General features: G+C 40.0%; 1 protein-coding gene across 14 annotated transcripts in view; it reads left to right on the forward strand.

Annotated features, from left to right (window-relative positions):
• Window positions 1–19973, forward strand: part of LOC145981874 (disks large 1 tumor suppressor protein-like) — a 1252559-nt gene that overhangs the window by 997436 nt on the left and 235150 nt on the right. The window lies entirely within an intron of this gene.

Genomic DNA, 19973 nt, shown 5'->3' on the forward strand with positions numbered 1-19973 from the left:
AGTGGGATCGTAACCACTATGTGCCTCCGCCAGGTATCGAACCCGGGACCATTTGATTACAAGGCGACGACGCTACTACAACTGCCACGAATTTTCATATTCTTTCCTGATTGGTTCAGTTCATGCATCCAACTAGCAATAACACGTTCGCCAATAGTGTATACAACGAAATTGACGACGAAGTCGAAATGATTAGCGTAACTGTGAAGCTCCAGCATCTAACTCTGGGAATAATTGGTGTGTACAAAGCCCCTAATATATCGTATACAAAATTATCGCGCCTAGAAACGACGATCTCGGAAGTTTTTCCACTCGTTCACAAATTACTTATTTTAGGCGGCGTAAACGCAGATTTCCTTTCTCCCCATAAACCAGAAACAGTATATTTACAATCAATAATCGAGTCTTTCGGCATGGTCCAGATCATTAACCGACCAACCAGAATAACGGCAACCACCCGATCACTCCTCGATGTGGTAATAACGGATGACCCGGATCTTGTACGCTCATTTAAAGTAACCGCTCCCGTCGGAACGTCCGACCACTGTCTAGTAAACGCGACACTTGCCATCGAAAAACCAAAATTAATTAAACAGTTTATCAAATCTAGAAACTTCTCTACCCTCGACAAAGAGATATTCGATAGGGATGCTGCAACAATTGAATGGATGCAAATTGATAGCTTCGACAACATCGATGATAGAAGTTCACTTCGTTACTCAAAACGTAATAAATCTCTTCGACAAGCATGCGCCCCTTGAAACTAAATTAATAAAATCAAAAAACTCTCCGTGGATATCCGAAAATACAAAACTGCTCATGAAACTCCGTGACAATGCCCTAATAAAATATAAGCGCACAAAATCCCAGGCAAACTGGGACTATTACAAAGAGCTGAGAAACTTCACCACCTCGGTCCAACGGCAAGAAAAGAAAGCATATTTTAATCATCACCTCCGATGCAACAATAACAGCAAAGAGTTGTGGAAAAAAATAAAAACGTGGGGTGTATATAGTAAAAATATGAAGAACGAGATACCTTCCGACCTGATAAACGTAGATTCAATTAACCGGCATTTTTCTAGCGTATGCAGCAAAGCGAATGTCTCAGAAGATGCCGTTAACAAAACTCGAGAGTTCTTTGACGGCAACACTTTTAACGAAAGCGCTCAAACTTTCCACCTGCAAGAAATAAACGAAGCCGAAACAATGAAAGCTATAAACGAAATATCATCCAATGCATCTGGTAATGATGGAATATCTATAAAAATGATTAAACTGTTATTACCGCACATCTTACGTCCTCTGACGCACATCGTAAATTTCTCATTCCGGACTGGACAATACCCGACCAGCTGGAAGACAGCACGTGTTGTTCCGATACCAAAGAAAAAGTAATAACGTCCCTGAATGACCTTCGACCAATAAGTCTCTTAACTATATTTTCCAAAATCACTGAAAAAATTGTTAACAAGCAAACTCGCAAACACGTTAATGACCTAGATCTGCTTCCGAAATGTCAATCCGGTTTCCGTCCCTCACACAGCACGGCAACGGCTTTACTTAAAGTAACCGACGATTTATTACGATCAATCGACAAGAGAATGGCAGTAGCGTTAGTATTACTGGATCTCACTAAAGCCTTTGACAGTGTCCATCATGACCTGCTCTTGAGCAAATTAAAATACTACAATTTTTCACCTCCCGCTCTCCGATGGTTTAGATCGGATCTGAACAACAGACAACAGAGAGTATACATAGACGCTGCCACGCCCCCTCTCTCTCGCACCCTGCCATTGGAAACTGGTGTCCCACAGGGATCCATTCTAGCCCCTCTCCTCTATACCATTTTTACAGCCGACTTACCTACCGTAATCAATCACAGTAAAGTTCATTTTTACGCAGATGACACTCAACTGCAAATTCCTTTTCCACCGAAATCGCCAGATGCAGCCTTAGCTTTGCTCAATGATGATTTATCCAACATAAATACCTGGTGTAAAAGTAACGGTCTAAAAATAAACCCACAAAAATCAACTTTCTCTCTTATTGGTTCCCGAAATAGTCTCTCTCTGATAAATCCTAACGAGATATGCATCAAACTAGACACATCTATAATCCCTTATTCAACAAATGTGAAAAATCTAGGCGTCATTTTCGATGAACACCTTAACTGGGATATTCATGTACAAGAACAAATTAAAAAGGCTTACGCCGTGCTAAGATCGCTGTACAGCTTTAAAGAATGCCTAAAAACAGAGATTAAAATGAGACTAATCCAATCACTTATCTTTCCTTTACTGGACTACTGCGACGTAATTTTGGGACCAAATCTATCCGTTCGAAACAAAACCAAAATCCAGAAAGTCCAAAATTCATGTTTCCGTTTCGTGTACCATATAAGAAAATACGATCATATCCTCCCAACCCTAAACGCAAACAAAATGTTGAACATGACCAGACGCCGAAAATTACATCTGTGTTGTTTTATTCATAATCTTTTACAAACCAAAACACCTAGAAACCTATTCCAGAAATTAAAATTCAGAAGGGAAATACATGATTACAAAACAAGGGGAAAATCGAAACTTGAACTTCCAAAGCACACACTAGTGCTTTTCGAATCATCATTTACGTATTCAGCTGCAAGAGCGTGGAATGAACTTCCTCCTTCCATGACGTCCCTCACTAATCGCAACAACTTCAAAGAAAAACTAAAAACTCTATTGTTAAATGAACAATATCTGTGTTCCAGCACTCACGAATAATAGCTCGCATATCTGAACCAACTTCCTAATAACAAGTATTTTCATCTTCATTTTGCTTGTTTACTTTTCCCCTTACATGTTGCCAACCCTTAACAATATTTTGTCCTTTCTCGCATATTAAGAACATTTATATGTTTTTTACACATAACATTAATATTAATTTGTATTATTCTTAACCATATCACACCAAGCACAATTGTGTCAATTAATTTGTGTATCCTTGTGTATTTGTTTTCAATCTTTTTATTATTATTATTATTTTTAGTGTGTAGACGAGCCTTTGTTCTCAATTTTGTATTTGTTCTTTTTGTGTCTTCTTTATGTTTCTCTCTTTCTTCCTTGTTTGTTATTGTACAAACATTTAGTAGGTAGAATGTATTTAGTATGTATATGTATCCATCGGGGTTAGGTGGTAGAACAGCCACAGGCTGAACCTCGCCCTTTAATAAAGGAAAAATTGAAATTGAAATTGAAATTGAAGTACTAGCCAATTTTTTTTAGTTTATATGATCCGAAAAAAAGGTGGGAAATAATTATTATTTACATAGCCGTAATGGAACTTTGTAGACACCCTGTGTAATGTACTTTTAACAAAACTAAGTATGAATACACTACTCTCGGCTAACTGGTTCCAACATTTACGAACGAAGGAATGAGACCAGAAAATGTAGATATTATACCTAGAAAAAGATAATATGGAGGAGGTTGGCAACATTGCAACCGCGTTCTTTCCCCCCACCTTTCTCGACCGTGGGAAAGCCTAGTGAACCCTCCCATTGTTGTTCTCCCGCGTGAAATAAGTCGACCTGTCCGTGGAGCCGACGGTGTTGTATTTACAGGACGCTCACTTCCTGGGCCCGGCGTAACGGTAGACGCGCATAAATTCTCCAGGGATAACCCCAAGTCAGGGAGCGTTGGAAGCGACCGAGCTCTGGGATTCTGTGACATTGCATAGCTCTACGATTCCAAAGCCTCCGGGAGGGAAGGGGGCGGTAGATCTCTGGTGTGAGATCAGTCCCTGCTCTGGCGACGCAAGTTCAGGTTGAACATCTATCTCCCTGTAAACATGTCAAGGACATCTCTTAACCCCCACGGGGGTTTAGATGCTAAGTTTTGTATATAACAAAAAGTGATTTTTCGTCATGAGAGACAATTATGTGATCCGTTATATAAATACAATATATTGTTTTATACATATTTTCGTCAAGGATAGCATTTTGAAAATATAGATAAAAGCTGGGGTTCCACCAGTGGCGGATCCAGGAGTTACAGTTGGGAGGGGCGAATTTCAGTCGAGTGGTTTGCGAGCACCTACAGGTCGGGGGGAGAGATTTGCTTTGGTGCATGCCGGTAATGAACACGGTTTTGTCTCAAAGAAGACAGACAGTGTGCCGAGAAATGTGAAGCACGCCTCCCTTATGGCACAGCAGTGATGCCAAAAGCAGGGAAATTTCCCTCGCCACAGGGAAATTTGAGGGTGAAAAGGGAAAAGGGAAATTTAATGAAAAATAGCTAAAAAACAGGGAAATTTAAACTCACATTTTCGTTTCATTCTTTTAAGAAGTTCGAAAATATTTTTTCAGCGTGTACTTTTTCCAAATGAATAGTTAGCAACAGGGACACTTTTCAGTAAGCTTTCTTTCTCCCTGTTATAGATGATCTTGACCGGTCAGTCTTATATTTGTCGCGTTTCCTAGAAAGGCCTCAAGGCACGAGCCGCGCTGCACCTGGAAAGAATTTGGGATGCGATTTTCAACTTGTTTCCTTGTTCCATCCATCATTGCAGAACGTGTCTTAGTGGCTGTGTGTGTGTGACTTTGTGTGTCCTGTGTCGTTGCAAGGGAAATGGAAGAGGTGACTGATAAGAAGTTACCTGCAACTCCCAAAAAGGTTAGAAAACGTCGTGGGGATTTATCTGCGGATGAAAATATATATGCCCATTACTTTACACTTCTTTTATGATTTTCATAAATATTTAATAATAATAAAGTTTGTTCCTCAGGCAAGACAGGCGTCAAAAGAAAAAAATATTAACAGCAGGCCCCTAGCTAAGCTTTGACAATGGGTGGGTTTCAAAGTCCGACAATCATTGCGCCGCAGACGAATTATTATTTTTTTTGTTTGGGGATTTTTCAATACATTAGTATTTTATTTTAAAATTCAAATGTTTATTTTAGAATAATTATATTATGAAACTATGATCAGTTTCTAGTATTTTATTCAATGGGGAGTTTGAACCCACTAACCCCCCTTATATACGGTCCTGATTAGCAGTTATAGTAATACAAAGACACAGCTTCAGATGTGTTTTGAAAATCCAGGGAAATTTAGGTCGAAAAAGGGAAATTTTACACTGGTAAAAGAGAAATCCTGCGTTTGGAGATTGGCAACACCAGGCACAGTAGTAACGTCCTGGCCTCGTAATCAAGGTGTCCCGGGTTTGATACCCGGTGGAGGCATATCAGGGTTGGCATGTTTAAATCAAAAGTGTTTAAAACAACATGTTTTAAAGGTATAAAACACACGGCTTTGTTTTTTTACAAATATTTAAAACATTTAAAACAATGTGTTTTAATCATGTTTTTTTCACACTTGTTTAAACACATTTTCATACTTGATATTTGATAGTTTGTGGTTATTTGCGTGTTTTCTAATTTTGTCTTTTCATTCATTCCGTGTCATTTTGTTTATACTGCATAGAAATGTTAATGAATAGTGTTAAAGAAAAATTAAAATTGAATACTGTATGGATGAAACAGTTTTGTTCCTCACTTAATAGACTGCACACAGCTGTTAAAGTCAATATTTTGTTGCATTCACGATAAAATGTCATATTTTAAAAAACAGAGTATCTGCCACGTGGATAGAGTGGGGCCTGGCAACTGTGGATTATTTGAAGCTTCTCGAACAGCCTACATGCGAGATTTAAAATTAACAAAAAGTATTTTAAGAAGTTAGTCAATCGTTTACATTATAACTAGGAACATAGTCAGTGAGTTATTCCTTGGATTATTAACAGATTCCTTATTAAATATTAATCATTATTCTTAGAAAATAACTCTTCTTGGCATTATGTTTTAAACGGTTTATATGTTTAAACAATAAAAAAATGTTTAAAGCAAGAAAAAAACACATTTTGCCAACCCTGAAGCATATAGTGGTTCGGAACCCACTTTAAATTGTTGGTCCCGTCCAGATTAGCCTTTCTGTGCAAAAAGTTGACTTAACACGGCAACGTACACGATAAAATGGGCAGGAAGACGTATGACAAGTATATTCGGGAACACTTATTTGCAAGTCTCCCTCCATGGACCGTCATTACTCTGTACCACAGCCGCATGAAAGAACAGCTTCCCATCAAATCATGGATGAAGGATTTGCATTCTTGTATTGAACAGTACCCGTTCCGTGGATCACTAACTTTTGTTGCGGCGTGTACTACAGCAGACGCTCGATGCGCGCTCGAGCTTTCTTGTACTGCGCACCATGCGGCAACACTGTCGCCAATAGCTGAGAATAATTTCTAACCTACACTGGAAATGTTTTATACTATAAACAATATATCGTACTGTACTAAGGAACCAAGCTATCTTCCATGTTTTAGACATTAGTATATTGTTTTGCAAAAAAAAGGTCCAGGGCTTAGTAATTATTGTACGTTATCATAATTCCTCCCATTGCCACAGTAAACTGAACGATCAGATGTGAGGAGTAAAATGAATAAAAAAGAAAACAAAAACCTCTCACGAACTATAAAATATAGAAACAGTGCCATACATCAATGGATAGAGGAATGTTCAAAGTTTTATAATCCTGCCTATTAGTTCCATTCAATACACACAGAATTGTTGTAGCTATCAATTCAATAACTAGGCACCAGTTAATTCGTGTATGGCAAGAAATGGAGTACCGTTTTGATGTTTGTCGGGCAACACATGGTGCTCATGTTGAGTGCATACATTAAAACTTTCAACAATAAAACTTTGAACCTTCCTCTATCCATTGATGACACGTGTTTCTATCTTTTATAGTTCGTGAGAAATAAACATTTGAAATCTGCTATTTCTTTTTGAATAACCCTGTATATCCAAAAACTTGGCAGTTGGGAGGGGTGATCGCCCGTCGCCCTGTGGATCCGCACCTGGTTTCCACCGAGTTGAAAGTTCTGTTGTTGGATTTTGCAAAGTATCCGAAAATCTGGAAAAGTCGGTGAAATTGGGCACATTTTTTTAGCACTACAATTCAAGAAACCATTTTATAATTAAATCTCTGCTTCCTTTATTGTTTATGTAGGTGCAGTTATCTAATAATAATAAACATCATTGTCAAGCAATTGTACACTGTCACTGGCATGAGTGTTATGTCGGAAACACATCCCAATGGCTGATAGCTCCACCATGTGCATTTTGCCTACTATGTACATTAGTTACCTTTATGGTTTTATGAAGAAAACTTATACAGAAACATGGGAACTCCCTAGGGAGCAATGTAATTTATTTTCGATTTTTTATAAAAATGTTCACAGTTGAAAATCGAAAAACAAGATGTGGTGGGCCTGGCAGCCCCTCCCCATTCGGGTAAGATCGTTGAGGCTCGGCTAAACCTTGAGTCACGCCGTTTTCAAAGTTTTCCCCTCTTTTCGAAAAACCGCTGATATTCCAAAATTTGAAAAAAATACATGTGCTTACCCATGTACAGGTTCCACGTGAATCTTTGAGTGGGTTGCTTTCGTTATTGAGTAGATATTCGCAATAGTTTCGTGACTACATAAACTATTGATGTATACTGAGAATATCCTGCATGTGAAAAGCAACATTCTCAGAATTCAGTTCTTTTCACGGATTAGTTAGGATTTTTCAGCTTCATTTCCCGCTCATCTCGCATCAGCTGCAGCCGAGATGGAAATTTAAAATATTCTTGTTTGAAGTTCACAAGCCGTCTTCCGTACCTGCCTGATCCGAGCAAAATTCGTAACCACAATCTCGCCGGATTAGCAGCAGCGCCAAACTTTGCTCTGGCGGCAGTGTTCGGAAGCGAATTTGAAACATTTCCAACATTCTAGACGCCGCGAATGGAACATGCAGGGATTAGACGAACTTGCACGGTGCGAAAACTTCTGCCAAATCCAATTCCATCCAGCTCGCGCTTATGAGGAAACGAGAGGGAGGGGGGGGGGGGGGGGGCTCTGTGATAATCTCGGTCGCCAGCCCTTCCATAAGTTGGCTTGTATAATTATACGATTTAACGGTGTTGCTCCTGCATTCAATTTGCTCGCACACTGGTAGGTTAGGTTCGTTGGAATTTTATCTCGGTGAAAGCAAACTCCGATAACGGACGTGATAAGATTTCATAACACCCAGAATCCTCAAGGAGATACCCTAATGGCAATATAATAGACTCTGTATCTTGTTGAGAGTTTAGCCCTCAAGTTTACATAACAGTAAAAGCATTTCGAAAGAAGGATAGCTATTCGCTGTCCATCATAAGAATGAGATCAATGTAAACAAGAGCACGTGACGTGTGCTGTGGTACCTGGTTATTTCTTTAAGGCTTTGCTGGACTTTAAACCGACGCCAGGGCAGCATTTATCGAATTTTCCTTTCTCTTGGAAAAACAGATAATATTGGAAATGGCCAAAGCTGTATTTGGAATTCTGTGGTAAATAAATCTGAAAACTTAGATATGCTCCTAGAGCATCCATGCGCGTAGGTTCGAATCTCCTGGGGGAAGCGTAACAACTTTTCTCCTGATATTTCGGCCTGTGTATGAGATGGGTGGCCATCCACCATCGTGATGAAATTGGCGAGCTACGAAACCTACAAGACTGGGGGGTTCGTCGTGCTGACCACTTTCAATGAAATCGTTACAATCCAGGAGTGTCCATGGCTGTACGTGTCTGTATAAGTATAAAATAGTATGTACAGTCACGGACACTTCTGGGTTTTAACAATCTCATTGACTTTCAATGAAATCACTACAAGCCAGAAGTGTCCGTTACTGTACATCTTCTGACATTCCCACACTCAAACGGTGAAAATTACCATTTTTGGTGACGTGGTACATTTCTACATAATAGTGTCTTGTCTTGCAATAGGGTGTTGATCTTTACTCCGTGTGCGTTTGTGGTATTTGTAAAAATTACAGTGGAGATTTTTCAGTGGTACATATAAGGGCGTGCTATTAACATATATCCTTTTAGTACCATGCATTTTCTTAATGCAATACATCCAAGTTTAAAATTACGGAGAATGTCCAAATGCGTTGACGTGAACTTCTTGCCAGGAAAGTGGTTCATTTGTTGACATGACTAGAAGTCTATCCTAATACTACTACTAAAAATAATAACACGTGCTTTTTTCTGGGAAGAACGGTTCCGGTACTCTTCAAGTTGGTTTGTTCTTGTATTCATCATGAGAACTACTGAAAACATTGTGGTATGTTCATAAATGTCCTCCTCCGTGCTGTCTAAGGAACTGTGCTTTGGACTCCGACTCTGGGACGGCATGGGTTCCAGTCCGTTTCAGACAATGCAGGTAACAGTGGCACCAGAAATTTTCCTTTGTTTAGTTCCGAAAAAACAGCATTGATTTGGAGGGGGTGAAATCTACAGAAAGTATGTTTCAAACATGTTAGTCATTGAATTTTTCCGGTACCAAACCAAGCGAATTTCTCTGTGTCATTCAAAAATCCTGAAAAGACTTTAAAGACCTAAAAAAAGATTTGATTTAGGTGCATAAACCTAACATAGGTTCTAACAAGCAAAATAGATTATTTTAGATTATGTAGAACTTCATCAGTTGGTGCGTTTTTTAATAAAATGCTGACGTAACTTGTTACTTCTTATTTGCCTGCAAAGGAAAAAAATAGGTTAAGAATCTAAAATCCGAGGTCTAGTTATATCTATAGGGGAAATGGAGGCTATTGTAAAAAATAAACAATACTACACTGTGCATTGACTACTCTAGGAAAAAATTGAAGATTCTGGAAAACTCATGGAAAATACATTTCAAGTTCACGTGGGAACCCTGCTAGCGTAACCAGGTCTCGGAAATATCTTATAACGGCTGAGGGTTCGACGTGCTGATCCCACGTCACCCCATTACCGGTTGAAGATCTCCACACCTCTAGGTAGAATTGTGGGAGGGAGACTGGCTGTCAGGAGATAGGACAAAGCCACGTCACCCATAATATATATACGTATATATATATTACCAAAATTAATTTTAGTATAGAAATAATAGTAGTAATTGTTATTTCAAAATTATAGTAATGGGGTATTCCATGTCAAGAGTGCCCCTGAACCTCAATTTTTAAAATTAAATACAATGCTGTAACTTTATCCTGTATTGTTAGTGAACAACCTAAAATTGTCATTTGCATAAAAATTCAAGTATTATACATAATTAAATTAGAAAGCAGGAGGTATTTTTCATATTGTTAAATTATCTTTAACTTAACTTTTTGATTTATTTTTGTTTTGTATTGTGTCCCTCCCGTGACACCAAAAAACAATTAATTTCTCCTTTAACTGTTACATTCCGCCCTCAACTCCACTAGAATATTAAAAGGTCAATTACCTTCTCTCTTCGTAATTTATTTTTCATCATTTGGTAATTCACAGAAAGTAAAATAAATTTCTTATTAACACAAAATTGTTCACTTATAGCCACAAATCTGGGAAAGTATTATAATGGTAGTTATCTTTAATCAACAGTGTTAAGTTTCTTATTTCATTGCACAGAAGCTGCAAGAAAAATATTGCTTAACTACCAGCAGAATAGATATAATATAAACAATGTGGTCTCGGTGTCCCACCCGTGACAATGGAATCGTAACATCATCATCATTATTAACAATTTTATTTTATGTCAAAGACCTGATGCCCCCTCAAAATTTTTTGGCGACGCTCATGCCTAGTAGCCCCACCGCTGTTCCATAACAAGGGTTATATTTCTTCGGACCATACAACCAAAGAAGTTTGGGTAAAGCAAGGAACGAGGAAGCTATATACCTCGATACAAACCCCTTAAATATCCGAAATTGTGTGTTAAATTAATATTATGTGACGTGGTAGCTTCACACTTGGTTTGTTTTGCAACGAGCAACTTCTCGAACGCTCTTCCTTCTTTCACACTGATATTTCACACTGATAAAGGTGGGTTTGAAATTATCTGCAAAACGTTGCATCATGGCTATTCTTGGAGCCCTAAGCAAACAAGGTGAAGCAGAGCGGATTTTCTTTATCTACACCTCCACGTGGCCATTCTGGCTATGCGTGTGTAAAGATACGGGGAAATTTATTTACTTAAATCCTGCAGTGGAACAGAAGAATGAAGTCCAGAAAAACAAACAGCGATATGTATCTTCAGTGCGCGAGCATTCTGGTTATCATACGAAAAACACGAAGTCGAATTTCCGGACTACAATCCCCCTTGTTTACGTAACGTAGATAATTGAAAACTCCAGGCAGTTTGCGAAGTTCTGGAAACTTTTGTTGCAGGTCATGTGGCACGAATGGGAGAGGAAAGAAGAGTTTAGGATTCTTGTTGGGAAACCTGATGGTAAGAGAGCAGTAGGCCAAGACGAAGATGGAGGGATAATGTTGAGATGGACCTAAATGAAATTGGTAGGGATTGAAAAGAGTATATAGATCTTGCCCAGGATAGGGACAGATGGAAGTCCTGTGTTGCTGCAGCCATGAACCTTCGGGTTTAAGAAGGCTAGAGAGTTAGTTTTGTTGCTTCTTTATCTAAAAAAGTGAAGCAAACTTTGTTTTAAACCAACTTTAAGCATCAGTATATATTGGCGTAGTCAAGCCTAAAATTTTGCAACATTATACTGGTCTAGGATGAGGTTTTTGCAGAAAAAAGGTTGCCATTTTTTATATTGATTTTTGAGTGTTGAAATAGACGTTTTGTTCCAAATCCACTGTGTACGCAGATAGGCTAATCGGGACTGGACCTACATTTGTGGGATTCTAACCAATATGTGCTTCCACCGGGTATCAAACCTGGAATCCTTTGATTACAAGGCGAAGACGTCCTCCGTTGGATTCAACAACCAAAGCCGACTTTTCCCCGCTGGTAGTGACATAATTTTAAGAAATATTGAAGCGGAAAGACAGAAAGTTAAAGTACCAGAATAGCACTGTACGATATGGTAATTTTGTCAACCCATATCTGTCCGTTGGCCCACTCAGGAACTTTTCAGAGGGTTCAACTGTCCAGGTGATTGATAAATAAAAGCATCCTGATTTCTTTACGAATTAAAAATGCAGGGAATTGTGTTGTCTTCAAAATTATGAAGTCCAAAAAAGGAATATTGCCCCGTAACCCCTTCCGGCGCCCACGATTTCAAGTTCATGATCTTTTATTATTATAATTATTAATCTGCAATTTACTCTCTCTCCAAACTTCTATATTACATTGCAGTTCAGTCTAGCCGCTCTCCGTGGCGTAATCAGCGCAATGTGTTACGAAGACACAGGTCCCAGGTTCGAATCCTGCTCATGCCATCACCAATTTAATCACTTCATGAATCTTCCTAGTCGCGATTAACCCAGAAGGTAAAAGCAACGTAATAGAAGTAGAAAGACAGAAAAAAAATACATTGCAATCTTCCCAAAATCCACATAAATAGCTGCCCTGATTTAATTTTTATTTTTAAAAGTATTTCGAATATTATGTAGCCTATTGGAAACTTGAGAAATACAGTTTTTCCTGCGTTCAATATCTGGAACGCTGGGACAAAATTTCCCAACAGGCCAATGAAGTAGGTCATTATTTGCGGACATTTTCCCGACGTAACATCGATGAAAAACGCGTCTTTGATAGAAAACACGTCCAATAACTGCGTCATATCTCGCGCGTGAAGATAAAAGCGGGAAATGTCGCCCATAAATTCTTATGTCGAGGGGCCCTGACCCTCCCAGAGGGGGAACGGGGAAGAACCTTTACTGGGGCCCGAATCGCGCGGGATGTTCATTTCTTATGAGGTGCTTGGATGCCGCCATTAAAGAAACATCTTGTAAGATTAAGCGATAAATTTTAAATTGGTCAATTGGAAAGAAGAGCTCTCTCGTTCATCCTACCGGAAGAGCGACCATTTTGTTTCTGAAGTACGCGTGCGTTAAGTGTGGCACGATGGGCCATAAAAATACGAAGGGGCAGGAATATGTTTGGTGTTACTTCTCGAATCTGTACGCTTATGTCAAATTGCCCACTCGCGCCTGCGATGTTATGTACGGGGAGGCTTCTTGGTGCTGTACGAATTGGCCATGAGGAGAAAGTGATGGTATAATCGTACGATGGTTTTTATTTTCAGGGAAACTTTATTTTTCCAGTAGAAGTGGAGTTGGTTGACTTTCTTATAGATCACTTTCTGTCCATATTGGCCCATTTCTTCCTTTCGTATAGGTTGGTTAGTTTCTGAACGTGTGTTTTACAGATAAAGCAGTATGTGCACGGTGCGACATCTGGGAGAAGGAAGGACTGTCATCCTTTATGCCATATAATTTAACATCGTATGTCTGAAGAAAATCCACATACATTTTAGAATAAGTTTTTTCTTAGACATCCCCGATGGCGCAGTAGTTTCGTAGTTGCCTTGTAATCAAGGGGTCCCGGGTTCGATACCCGGTGTAGGCACATAGTGGTTCGGATCCCACTTTAAAACTGTAGGTCCAATCCCGATTACCCTTACTGTGCATAAAGTGGACTAAAACACCAACTCAATCAATCAATTTTACAAGAAGTTCAAAGTGGAATCGGAGGCATTTAAATGTGAATCTGAAGACTTACTATCTGAACTTACTCTTGTCCCAACAACTACGTTAACCTACATATCTTTATAATTGCACCTGTACTTACACATCATACATATAACACAATGCACTACTGAAGACTTATTACTTACTTTTTCTCCACAGTATACATACTAATCAATTCAATGTATTATTTTATTATTATTCTATCTTTATACTATTTATTGTATTATTATGATCATTGTTTTTTCTTATCTTTGTTTTTATTCATTTATTGTATATCTGACAAGGCTTGGTTGTAAGAACGGCACATGAAGTCGAAACACGCCTGCTTAAATAAAGACCATTCTATTCTATTCGACTAACAGAAACATCATTCGAACTTGCCAGAAATAGGGTTTGAACGCGCAACTTGTTCAATTTTCTAATATGATTACAACTTAATGCTAAGTTGCTCTCTAAATAGCAGCGAGATGCTGTTGCGTGAAGGATTACTCATATGTATGACGTAAGAGAACTGGACTCACTGTCTGTGTGTGAGACCGCGGCGTGGTAACAAGTGGTGGTACTTCGTAAATCAATCAGTCAAACAAATTGTGATTTTTTGTGTAATATCCGAGTTAATACAATACATTTTTGTAATCGTAAGCTGTGTGAACTTTCATTCTTCCACCCAACAAGAGATCAACACACTCCTGGACTTGGGGAAGTTATACCAAGTGTTTGATTTGTGTAACGCCTTTGTTAACAACTTCTGAAACCTCAATTTTATGCATGAGCACATTGTTTCTGCATATTAATGAATACCCTAGTATAATAATGCAAATGATGCAGGCAGCATGTGGTTTTGTTTTGCCCTTAAATTACAAAATCATGCGTCTGATGTGACGAAAAGATTTTATTTTTAAACCCAGTAGATCTTTTACAGGGCATATAAAAATTAGCTTTCTCGAAAAGGGTATTATTAATTGATTGAGTTGTTGATTTGAGTCCACTTTATGCACAGTAAGGCTAATCGGGACTGGACCTATAGTTTTGAAGTGGGATCCGAAGCACTGTGTGCCTCAACCTGGTATCGAACCCGGGACCCCTTGATTACAAGGTGGCAACGTTGTGGGAATTCCAATATCCTTGCGGAAAACGGCTCTGGAACAAACCCCGTCTCAGGATAATGGATACCTGGGGGGGGGGGGGTAAAGTGGTTCTAGGGCGGTGCTGATCACATCACTTCCAGTATGGCCGATGCTGAGAATGTGTGCAGCCACATCTTCACATCCGCTAAGTGCCTTCATGTCACATTACGAAAGACTTCAAAACCTTCATTACCTTTAAAGTGTTCTAATCGAAGAGTTTTCGAAGGTGACGTTTGTGGTCTCTTTCAAATTAATACCTGTGGTGACTTGCCGTTGAGAGGTAGCCAAATCGTGGTGCTACTTGCGATACATTATTGAGATGTCGAAATCAAGAATGTGCAGCCACTCAGTTCAACGAGTTTTGACTTCCCTCTTGGCTATACTATTCTAAGCACGGTTGGTAAACATTTAATCTTTTAACTAACGAATCTACCCCCAAAGTGATTGGATAAGGAGTCTTCCCGGGGTGCAGGGAAAATATTCGCCGAAGATCAAATGGAATCCTGCGGTATTCCAACGGAATCCTTGTCATTGAGAGGAACTTAACATGTCCCAGGTGCGCCGGGTATTAGGACAGAGAACTTCTGGCAGGAGCCCTGGGTTGTTTTTGCAAGGTGGACTTGCAAAAACGATTAACTTGTCCAAGTGGATTTTGAGTGCACTTTACATTCTATGTTCTCATGCCATCGTTTTGGATGTTATTTATTCGCTTTGTTTCGGACACATCTTACATCTAAAGGCCGAATCACACGGAACTGAATTTCCAGTTAGTTGACGCTGAACTGGCTACCTGCCCGGATGTGATGCCTGCCTGGCTGGCTGCTTGACTAGTTTGGAGGAATATGACATGTTCTAATTGCTACTGGCTCTACTCGACTGGATTCTGTGGAACAGCCAATCAGAGCAAAGTTTGGCCATATGAAGATAATCTGTGAGTTTGCAAAGGAGAGTTTCTTGTCTGTGTTTTCCGAGTGTTGGCTGTTCTCGATAAAATAAAGAGATGACGTGCAGTGCATCCGTGTTCAGTTCATTAGGTATTTATGCAAAGCGATGAGATATGTACGTGACAAATATAATTTGCCGAAAATGGAAATCCTTATTTTTTTTTTTATTTTTTTTTTTTATTTTTTTTATTTTTTTTGTGAATGAATCCTGCGAATCTCGTGTATGAATAATGAATATGCTTCCAGAGTTCATTAAAAAGTTTGTTCGATACGCACTGATTACCATATTTTTTCGAGTTAATTTCTATCTAGTCCATACTTTTCTTTTTTAATTCTTAATAAAGGCACAAAGCAGTAATTCTCCTAACACTTTCTTCAAATTGCTCGTCCATCTTTACAGATTGTCTGCTCTGCGCAATGTCTTATGGGAACAAAGGTCTATCGACAAGTACGGTAACAAGTTTCGTGAGAGGCGAAAACTAGCAGATGGGTAGCCAGTCCAGCGCCAACTAAGGCATTCCTACTGGAAATCCAGTTGCGTGCGATTCGGGCTTTACTTTGCGAAACGAGATATTTGTGAAAGGTCGTGTGTAGAAGTGTCTCCGGTACAACGTCTATATAAAGCAAGCCAAGTGTAGGCGACAATAGAGCTTTCTCTAAAATTGGAAGAAATAAAGAAAGTCTTAATTTTGTTATAAATTTTGGTTGTTTAGCGTCACTTTTCTGTCACTTTTGGGAAATCGCGACGACGAGGATGAGTGATGTTATGATAAATTGATGAAAGGACACTCGCAAAGAACACCTATGCGTAGGCCGGGAATTGAACCCGGGACCCTTCGCATAGCAGCGCGCTGTGCTAACTAGGGATGACCACAAAATCATGTGAACAGATATCTGGATTTCAAATTATCCGATATCCGTTTCGGATGCAGCGGATAATCCGAATGTCCTAATAGTACAGATTTGATGATGGGTTTGCAGAAAATCCGTACAGTGAAATATGAACATGACAAATTAATTAACATGTGGATAGCCTGTAAAACTGATAAACGATAAAACTGTCCGGATAATGCACACATTCGGATATCCAGACATTTCGGATAATTCGAATATCCGGATATGAGAATATTTTAAAATTTTTTCCGGATATTGCCATCCTTAGTGCTTAAGCATCTCAACACGGACGTAGGCTAAATGGACAACGTGTAAAGAAGATTGAATTGTAGTTCAATATTAAACAACCCTGCATTCCCACTTCGGCCAGTAAACGGGTCTATTGTATTAAGTAAATGTGGACTTATAGCAGAGTGTGTGTGGGGGGGATTAGGCGGCGTGACAGAAGAGAAGATGCCACATACGAGAAAGGGAAAGCGACCAGAGACCAAGAATCTCTGGTTTTCGCACACGATGTACAGAGTGACCACAAGGAAAAGAACCTTCGGCGAAAAGTCACCGCGCACCTTCTTCTCCATCGGTTCAACTCGGACCATAAAGAAGCCAGCTCCAATCTGGCCCTCCCCTCCACGTGGAAGTATGATACACAGGAGCCGCGGGTCTGCACAGGCTCTCTTGCATCTGACTCGTGAGTAAAACTGCATTCATTGTGACAGGTGGTGTTCCGGGAATTGCGCAAGCCTGGAGTTGCGACGCTAAGTTTTGAATAAGTTGTTAATGGAACTTTACTGTTACATTTCCAGCCCTTTCTGTTGCTGGTTGAATCGAGTCAGGTTTCAGACATGTTCAGCAAAATAGCTCAATATGCATTGGAAGAACTCCCTCGCTGCTACTGTGTCAATTAATCATCTTTCCTATTGTTCCTCTTAAATGGGGTTAATGAATAGTGAAGAGACCTTTGAATGTTTGTTTCAAAAGACTGCGATTTTGGAGAAAACAATCGGTGGCGCTCTTGGGGAAGTCAAACCCTGGATCGATAAGGCATTTTGTGTTCCAGTGTCACGCCTCTCCAGCGAGATGCTCGAGGGAAATAGCACCTGGTTACGCGATATTTGCCTTCCCAGAGCGCTCGTGTGCAGTATTCTTGCTTCCGCTCAGATTTCATAAATGCACGCCATTCAGCTGCCATTGAAATGCCGAAAATCGAATTCCGCCTCCAAATTGAGTTCGTTAACGCCACGTAGGTTGCACGCCTGAGTTGTCGCACCTAATTACAACGGACGAAGGGCTAACGAGTCGAGCCTGTCCGTACGGCGTAGAGTAATGGGGCCAATTATGACTACCGCCCCATCCCCCTCGCACTTCTGCGGCACAATGCAAATGTTAAAACGCGCGGCGACTGTCTTTTCGCGGTGGGACATGGCCTTCCCTGCTCTCCGTGACGTCCAGGAATTGGGCAAACTGGTTTTGGATTCCAAGCGGCGAATTTTTGTTTCACGAGCTCCCCCCGCTGCTTTATCGAGTTGGCGATGCGGAGATTTTTGAATTTTTGCCGGCCAACGGACCTTCGTGGAAATTTCCGGCAGCCGCTATATTGCTTGCATTTCCAGTTGACTTCTCTTCGACTGACATCGGGAATTTTCGTTGCTGGCGGGACGAAACAAATGAGCGTCGGATACACAGAATGTTGCCAAACGTACTGTAAACCGGGGAGAGAGAGATAGTTGATCGGCACCGTTACTGGATAAAAGTTGTACAATAGTACACAAGGCACGGACAATAAATACACAAAACACCCAAACACTGTACAAGGAAGCCAATAAAGACACCTGACAAAAACTCACCTACGCTTGGCAACGTTGTAACGGGAGAGTGATGTTGCCTCTACAGCTTTTAGTTCGCAACTGAGCTGAGGTTGTTGACACTCATCGAGGCACACACCCCCGAAAACGATTGCTGGACAGACAGAGCTATTGTAGGTGAGCCGCCAGTTGTGCCCGCGATCAGTATAATGTGGCGGCGAGGTTACGTTGAATCCAAAGCAACCAGTCCAACATTTAAAACTTGTTTTACTAAATCTTCTGTTAAGTACAGTGCGAGTTGAGAACATTAGGGACCGAAGCAGTGTTGCTCGCGAAGGGAAATTTCCCTCGGCGGAGGGAAATTAATGCATAATTTTATGTGAAAAGGGAATTTCACTGAAATATCGAAATTGGAGAAATATTTGAATATATTGTGTTCATACATTAACTTCAAGTTCATTAGAATGTTATTTTGTTTTGTCTTGTAGTTTATTCCCTGCCTCTAAAGAACTAATATTTTTTTATTGTTATCCTCCCTACCAAACGTTTAAATTTATTGTAACCTAGCATAAACCTAACGTTTATATAACTTGTACATTTTGGTCCAAGTATAATACGCATTATGATTGTAATATTTCCTCCTTATTTTCATACAAGGGTTGGATAAAAAGTAATGGCAACACTGGTATAATTGGTACTTGACTGTATTGGCAGAGGAGCACGTGTTACATTCCTTCAAAGTAATCGCCCCTCATCTCTACGACCTTCTGTCACACGTATGGAAGGCGTCGTACACAGTCAGCGCGTCCATCTCTGTCGATGTCCCACAGTGACCGCCCTATAGCACGTATGATGGCTTCGCGCGTGTCGTAGTGCTTCCCGCCCAGTGGTTCCTTCATTTTGACAAAACGGTCGTAATCACAGGGTCTCATACCGGTGAATACGGCGGATGTTCCAGTACCTCCCACTACCAGTTATGCAGGAGCGCCGTCACATTGTTCGCAGTGTGACACCTTGCATTGTCAAGCAGGATGATGGGACACCGTGCCGTCGCTTCCTTCTTAATGCGAGACGAAGGTGGTGTTGGAAGAAGGTGCAGAAGTAGGCAGCGTTGACCGTCTGCCTGAGAGACGTTGTTCTTCTTGCCTAAACATATTGTTAGGGCGCTTGCACTCTCGTCCTCTGCTTCAGAGCACTGCTGTTTTTGACTGAATAACGTACAATCGCTCCCACGCACTATACTTCCTCGTCTGACATTCCTTTATCAGCCACGAAACGCTTGTGGCGCTGTGACTCACCCCTTTCACGGGACAGCAGTGTTGCCATTACTTTTTATCCAACCCTTGTATATTCACTCGTGTCTTTTATTCCTTGGAATTGATATATTTTTGGGGCAAATTATAAGTAAGTAATTCTTATAGTAATAAGTGTATGATTATAATATATTATTATCATAAATAATAATAATCCGGGTTCGATACCCGGTGGAGGCACACTTTAAACTGTAGGTCCAGTCCCAATTAACCTTACTGTGCATAAAGTATACTTAAAACACCAACTGAACTCAACATAAATAATAATAAGTTACATTATTAATAAGAACACTTCTACTACACTACCAATAATGATAAAAATAACATTGGTTTCGTTAAATACGTAGTTTTTGTGAT

Source organism: Lepisma saccharinum, chromosome 30 (genome assembly GCF_977018435.1).
Source record: "Lepisma saccharinum chromosome 30, izLepSacc3.1, whole genome shotgun sequence".
Lineage (NCBI taxonomy): Eukaryota > Metazoa > Arthropoda > Insecta > Zygentoma > Lepismatidae > Lepisma > Lepisma saccharinum.